This window comes from Mobula birostris, chromosome 2, assembly GCF_030028105.1.
Source record: "Mobula birostris isolate sMobBir1 chromosome 2, sMobBir1.hap1, whole genome shotgun sequence".
Lineage (NCBI taxonomy): Eukaryota > Metazoa > Chordata > Chondrichthyes > Myliobatiformes > Myliobatidae > Mobula > Mobula birostris.
The window spans coordinates 166,766,519-166,774,657 of NC_092371.1; positions in this window are offsets into that span (position 1 = coordinate 166,766,519).

Genomic DNA, 8,139 nt, shown 5'->3' on the forward strand with positions numbered 1-8,139 from the left:
AGCTGCTGGGGCAGGGTCGAAGGAGCTGCTGGGGCAGGGTCGAGGGAGCTGCTGGGGCAGGGTCCAGGTAGCCACTGGGGCAGGGTCCAGGGAGCTGCTGGGGCAGGGCACAGTAGCTGCTGGGGCAGGGTCCAGGGAGCTGCTGGGGCAGGGTCCAGGGAGCTGCTGGGGCAGGGCACGGTAGCTGCTGGGGCAGGGTCGAGGGAGCTGCTGGGGCAGGGTCCAGGGAACTGCTGGGGCAGGGTCGAGGGAGCTGCTGGGGCAGGGTCCAGATAGCTGCTGGGGCATGGTCCAGGGAGCTGCTGGGGCAGGGTCCAGGTAGCTGCTGGGGCAGGGTCGAGAGAGCTGCTGGGGCAGGGTCCAGGTAGCTGCTGGGGCAGGGTCGAGGGAGCTGCTGGGGCAGGGCACGGTAGCTGCTGGGGCAGGGTCCAGGTAGCTGCTGGGGCAGGGTCGAGGGAGCTGCTGGGGCAGGGTCGAGGGAACTGCTGGGGCAGGGTCCAGGGAACTGCTGGGGCAGGGTCGGGGGAGCTGCTGGGGCAGGGTCCAGGTAGCTGCTGGGGCAGGGTCCAGGTAGCTGCTGGGGCAGGGTCCAGGTAGCTGCTGGGGCAGGGTCGAGGGAGCTGCTGGGGCAGGGTCCAGGTAGCCACTGGGGCAGGGTCCAGGGAGCTGCTGGGGCAGGGCACAGTAGCTGCTATGGCAGGGTCGAGGGAGTTGCTGGGGCAGGGTCCAGGGAGCTGCTGGGGCAGGGTCGAGGTAGCTGCTGGGGCAGGGTCGAGGGAGCTGCTGGGGCAGGGTCCAGGTAGCTGCTGGGGCAGGGTCGAGGGAGCTGCTGGGGCAGGGTCCAGGTAGCAGCTGGGGCAGGGCACAGTAGCTGCTGGGGCAGGGTCCAGGGAGCTGCTGGGGCAGGGTCCAGGTAGCTGCTGGGGCAGGGTCGAGGGAGCTGCTGGGGCAGGGTCCAGGTAGCTGCTGGGGCAGGGTCGAGAGAGCTGCTGGGGCAGGGTCGAGGGAGCTGCTGGGGCAGGGTCCAGGTAGCTGCTGGGGCAGGGTCCAGGGAGCTGCTGGGGCAGGGTCGAGGTAGTTGCTGGGGCAGGGTCGAGGGAGCTGCTGGGGCAGGGTCCAGGTAGCCACTGGGGCAGGGTCCAGGGAGCAGCTGGGGCAGGGCACAGTAGCTGCTGGGGCAGGGTCCAGGGAGCTGCTGGGGCAGGGCACGGTAGCTGCTGGGGCAGGGTCGAGGGAGCTGCTGGGGCAGTGTCCAGGGAACTGCTGGGGCAGGGTCGAGGGAGTCGCTGGGGCAGGGTCCAGGTAGCCACTGGGGCAGGGTCCAGGGAGCTGTTGGGACAGGGTCGAGGGAGCTGCTGGGGCAGGGTCCAGGTAGCTGCTGGGGCAGGGTCGAGGTAGCTGCTGGGGCAGGGTCCAAGTAGCCACTGGGGCAGGGTCCAGGGAGCAGCTGGGGCAGGGCACAGTAGCTGCTGGGGCAGGGTCCAGGGAGCTGCTGGGGCAGGGCACAGTAGCTGCTGGGGCAGGGTCGAGGGAGCTGCTGGGGTAGTGTCCAGGGAACTGCTGGGGCAGGGTCGAGGGAGTTGCTGGGGCAGGGTCCAGGTAGCCACTGGGGCAGGGTCCAGGGAGCTGCTGGGGCAGGGCACAGTAGCTGCTGGGGAAGGGTCCAGGGAGCTGCTGGGGCAGGGCACGGTAGCTGCTGGGGCAGGGTCGAGGGAGCTGCTGGGGCAGGGTCCAGGGAACTGCTGGGGCAGGGTCAAGGGAGTTGCTGGGGCAGGGTCCAGGTAGCTGCTGGGACAGGGTCGAGGGAGCTGCTGGGGTAGGGTCCAGTGAACTGCTGGGGCAGGGTCCAGGTAGCCACTGGGGCAGGGTCGAGGAAGCTGCTGGGGCAGGGCACAGTAGCTGCTGGGGCAGGGTCGAGGGAGCTGCTGGGGCAGGGCACAGTAGCTGCTGGGGCAGGGTCCAGGGAGCTGCTGGGGCAGGGCACGGCAGCTGCTGCGGCAGGGTCCAGGGAGCTGCTGGTGGCTCAGATACTGGACAGGAGGGGTTGCCCGTGGAGGAGGCAGCAAAGATGGAAGTTGACCAGCCACTGATGGACTGGGCATGCCACTGATAGATCCTCCGAGAAGAGAGAATGCAGAAAGCTAAAGGAAATTGCTTGTAGTTTTCTGATCTGGGCATCACAACAGCACCAGCATTTTACAAGATAGAGATTAGTTTTATTTGTCACATGTATATCGAAGCACACAGTGAAACCTGTCATCTTACATCAAAAACACCACAGTCAGAGGATGTGCTGGGGGCAGCCTGCTCCCGGTGCCAACACGGCATGTGCTTACAGCTCACTAACCTCAACCCGTGTGTCTTTAGAACATGGGAGGAAATGGGAGCACCCTGAGAAAACCCTCGCAGTCACAGAGAGAACGTACAAACCCCTTACAGGGAGCGACGGAATTGAACCCAGACTGGCAGTGTAAAACGTGACACTAACTGTGCACAATCGGACCGGGAAAGAAGTGTAAAACGTGACACTAACTGTGCACAATCGGACCGGGAAAGAAGTGTAAAACGTGACACTAACTGTGCACAATCGGACCGGGAAAGAAGTGTAAAACGTGACACGAGCTGTGCACAATCGGACCGGGAAAGAAGTGTAAAACGTGACACTGACTGTGCACGATCGGACCGGGAAAGAAGTGTAAAACGTGACACTAACTGTGCACGATGAGACCGGGAAAGAAGTGTAAAACGTGACAGTAGCTGTGCACGATCGGACCGGGAAAGAAGTGTAAAACGTGACAGTAGCTGTGCACGATCAGACCGGGAAAGAAGTGTAAAACGTGACTCTGACTGTGCACAATCGGACCGGGAAAGAAGTGTAAAACGTGACACTAACTGTGCAGGATCGGACCGGGAAAGAAGTGTAAAACATGACACTGACGGTGCACGATCGGACCGGGAAAGAAGTGTAAAACGTGACAGTAACTGTGCACGATCGGACCGGGAAAGAAGTGTAAAACGTGACACTGACTGTGCACGATCGAACCGGGAAAGAAGTGTAAAACGTGACATTAACTGTGCACGATGAGACCGGGAAAGAAGTGTAAAATGTGACACTAACTGTGCACGATCGGACTGGGAAAGAAGTGTAAAACGTGACAGTAACTGTGCACAATCGGACCGGGAAAGAAGTGTAAAACGTGACAGTAGCTGTGCACGATCGGACCGGTAAAGACGTGTAAAACGTGACACTAACTGTGCACGATCGGACTGGGAAAGAAGTGTAAAACGCGACACTGACTGTGCACAATCGGACCGGGAAAGAAGTGTAAAACGTGACAGTAACTGTGCACGATCGGACTGGGAAAGAAGTGTAAAACGTGACACTGACTGTGCACGATCGGACCGGGAAAGAAGTGTAAAACGTGACATTAACTGTGCATGATCAGACCGGGAAAGAAGTGTGAATGGTTACAGCAGAAACATTTAAAAACACACTTCGCAATGTGCAGACTTAACTAATAATAAAGTACAGAATAATAATGAACACAATGATACCAATGTGCAATAAAAATATGTGAAATAATAAAACAGAAACTATGATGTGTGTTCTCATGTCGCACAGAGATGAACTGTTGTATATATTTATTGCATTTGGTATGAAAGATTTTCTGTAACGATCTTTGTGATGGTGGAGCTGAAGGAGCCTGTTCGAGACGATGCCAAGGAGAGATCCAGCCTTTTTGATGAATTTATTTAGTCTTTTTGCATCACCAGGACCGATACTGCTCCCCCAACGTAAGCGGCAGAGAAGATTGCACTCGCTACAACAGACTGGTAAAAATCTACACACATTGAAGGATCTCAGCTTCCTTAGAGAATGTGGGGGGCGGTATGTCAGAGGGAGGTCTTTTACACAGAGAGTGGTGGGTGCATGGAACGTACTGTCAGAGTGGTGGTAGAGGCAGATACGTTAGGGACATTCAAGGTACTCTTAAATAGGAACATGGATGATCAGAAAATGGAGGGCTATTTAAGCGAGACAGATTGATCTTAGAACAGGTTAAAAGGTTGGCACAACTTTGTGGGCTGAAGGGCCTGTACTGTTATATGTTCTGTGTCCTTTGGACACAAGAGATCCTGCAGATGCTGGAAATCCAGAACAACAGACACGCAAAATGCTGGAGGAACTCGGCAGCTCAGACAGCATTAATAGAGAGGAATAAACAATTGTCTATTTATATGTGTTGTGCATTGCTCTGTATTTATTTACTGATTGGGATACAGAACGGAACAGGCCATTCTGGCCCTTTGAGCCGCACGGCTCAGCAATCCCCCAATTTAATCCTGCCTAATCACAGGACAACTTACAATGACCAATCCACCTACCAACCACTATGTCTTTGGACTGTGGGAGGAAACTGGAGCACCCGGAGGAAACCCACACAGTCATGGGGAGAACATACAAACTCCTTACAGACAGCAGTAGCTATTGAAACTGTGTCACCAGTACTATCAAGCATTGTGCTAACCACTACGTTACCATGCCTCCCCAATCTATCGCTCGGTGTGGATCTTAGTTTAGTATAATCCTATGTACCAAGATACAGTGAGAAACCTGTCTTGCGTACTGTTCGCACAGAGCAGTGAGCTAGAATAGAGTAAAGCAATAGCAATGCAGAATAACGTGTAAAAGTGACAGGGAAAGTGCCGTGAATGAAAGTAATCAATGAAATGCGAGATCGTAACGAGGTAGATTGTGAGGTCAAGAGCCCATCTTATCGTACAAAAGGTCCGTTCAAAAGTCTGATAATTGTAACTTGGAATAATTGTTATGTATGCACTGTACTGCTGCCACAAAGCACCAAATTTCGCGACATATGTCAGCGATAGTAAATCTAATTCTGAAAATATCTACAACTTCATGCAAGACGGAGCGTTCATTCTCCGGCTACACACTGACATCTCGTGGCCAAGTAGAATACTGCAGCCTCCGAGGAGCGAAGAGCACAAACACATTCAGCCGACGTGTACTCAACCCCCCCATCCGCAGCACCTCCCCGCTACCCCTCAGACACTGAGGGCATATTGGCAGCAGGTAACCAGAACCCAGTGAGACAGGTGGAGAGGTTTGGGAAAGGAATTCCAAAGCCTGGAGCAGATCAACGTGGCAGCAATCCTGGATGGAACGGATATAGTTATAGAGTCATTAAGCCCGTCAGCACAGAAACAGCCCCTGACACACCTGGTCCATGCTGAACTACTATTTTGCTTAGTCCAGTCGACCAGCACCTGGACTGGACCATAGCCCAACATACACTTCTCTCAAGAGAAAGGTGTCCCAGATCACAGTGTGTTGCCAGGTCAGAGGGGGATCTGCTGTCACAAGGTCTACCCCCAGTGTAAAATGACAACCCGTGGGCACCCTATTGCTGATGGCAGGTGTGACATGTTCCAGTTTAACAAGGTTGCCGGGAAACGGAAAAGGCTACAGAAAGTGGCAGATGCAGCCCAGTTCACCACAGAGAAAGCTCTCCCCACCACTGAGCGCATTGAAAGGGAGCACTGCCGCAAGGCAAGAGCATCCACCATCAAAGACTGCCACCGCCCAGGCCAGGAAGTACAGGAGCTTTAGGTCCCACACTGGCAAGTTCGGGAACAGGTATTCCCTTCAACCATCAGGCTCCTGAGCCAGCGTGGATAACTTCTCTCACCTCAACCCTCAGCTGATTCCACAGCCTACCGACTCACTTTCAAAGACCCTACAACCCATGCTCTCAGTCATATTTTCATTTGCAGTTTGTCTTCTTCTGCACAATGATTGTTTCTGTGTGTGTGTGTGTGTGTGAGTGTGAGAATGTCTGTCTATTTAAGTGTGTGTGTGTGTGTGGTGTGTGTGTGTGTGTGTGTGTGTGTGTGTGTGTGTGTGTGTGTGTGTGTGTGTGGTGTGTGTGTGTGTGAGTGTGTGTGTGTGTGTGTGTGTGTGTGTGGGGTGTGTGTGTGTGTGTGTGTGTGTGTGTGTGTGTGTGTGTGTGTGTGTGTGTGTAAGATTAAGCAAGATTGGGAAAGAGACCTTAACATGACCTTGATAACAGAGTCCTGACGAAGAGTCTCGACCTGAAACGTCGACTGTACCTCTTCCTATCGATGCTGCCTGGCCTGCTGCGTTCACCAGCAACTTTTATGTGTGTTGCTTGATAACAGAGGATTGGTTGCGAATTTTGAAGTTGGTTAACTCTTCTTCAATTTGCGCCAGTCATTCTTTGATTCAATTTAAAATTGTACATCGTTATTATTTGACAAAGGAGAGACTGTCTAAAATATTTCCTAATGTTAATAGTCAGTGTGATAGATGTAAAACTGAGATAGCTTTATTGACACATATATTTTGGTCGTGTTCTGTACTGAAACAGTTTTGGAAATCTATTTTTTCTACAATTTCTAAAGCTTTAAAAATTAATTTACAACCTAGTAAATTGACAGTTTTTTTTGGTTTAATTCCTCAATATATTCATGGTGTTTCTATATCAGACCAATATGTAATTACATTCATTACATTATTAGCTAGAAGGGCTATTTTATTAAAATGGAAAGATGTTTCTGCTCCCACTTTGATACAATGGTTCTCTCAGGTGATGCCATGTCTTAGTTTGGAAAAAATCAGAAGTCAAACTTTTGATCCTCGATTTGACTTTGAGAAAAGGTGGGGCTCTTTTGCCCGCTACTATCATTTGATTTGAGTTAATTAAGATGCTCCCTCCTGATTCCTGGGTAAATGGATTTGGTTGGCGGATTGATGTCTTTTTTTTATAGAAGCATGTATGGCGTATAGCTCCAGGTTTGTGCTCCAAATGGGTTCTTTGTTCCACATTTTTTTTTGTTTGTTAGCTTATTTTTTTGTTTTAGTTAGTAGGGGGTTCTTTTTCCCTTTCTTTTTTCAAAAAAAAAGCTTTAACATTTTTTAAAAAAATTATTATTATTATTGATATACTGTTTAGCTTGGTTAATAGTTTGACTTATTGTACATATTGATATATTGACTTGATTATTATAATGTATTTTTTGTTGTCAATTTTCAATAATAATTAATAAAAAAGGAAAAAAATGAAAATGAAGTGTGTGTGTGTGTGTCTGTGTTTTGTAAATTTCTATGGAATTTCTTTTCTTCCCTGTAAGTTCCTGCAAGAAAATGAATCTCGGGGTAGTGTATGGTAACATATATGTACTTTTATAATACATTTACTTTGAGTTTTGAATTCTTCACTGCACGTCTGTTTTTCTGAAACTAGTGTGACCTACAAAACAGAAGTTCATAGATAAAATGATTTCAGTTAGGGCTAGGGTTAGGCTAAGTTTGACAACTTTGCTCGTTGAAAACATCCTGGGAAGATTATTGAAAGTCATTGTTTGTCAGAGCCCACAAGATCCGCACTGAAAGCCCTGGCTGGTTTCCTGTTGCTGCGGTCTCCGTGCCGAGAGTGCCGAGCCTCTGGGAAAGAGCAGAACCTGCGCCCGGTATCAGACGAACAGAGGCAGAGAAAACGTAGGCCATCCTACTCCCACAGGCCCCCACTGCCCCAGCTGTCGGTGATGGCAGAACCACGAGCACTCAGCAGGGCAGGTGGGATCCGTGCTGTTGGTGTTAGTCCATTGTCATGCATCACCGTCTGCATGCAGGTGGGGCAGGCCACTGAGGAGCCCCTCGCACCCAGGGTGTCCTGACTGTCTACGGCGGGAGGCAAGGCTGGTAACTGGTAACTAGTTTATGATTAGCACATCAAAGTCAAGTTTAATATCATGTCCACAAATGCATGTCTGCACAGGTACAATGAGAAACTCGCTTGCAGCAGCCTCGCTGGCGCACAGCATCAGATTAATAGCATTCACAAGAAAAACACAAGTTAAACATTAGGTTGGACAGCCAACACCTTTTTCCCAGGACGGAAATGGCTAATGCAAGAGGACTTAATTTTAAAGTAATTGGCAGAAACAGTGTGCTGTGGAGAGCATCTTAACTGGCTGCATCGCCATCTGGTATGGAGAGGCCAGAGCACAGGATCGGAAAAAGCTGCAGAAAGTTGCAAACTCACCAGCTTCATCGTGGGCATCGAGGACAGCTTCAAAAGGCGATACCTGATAAAG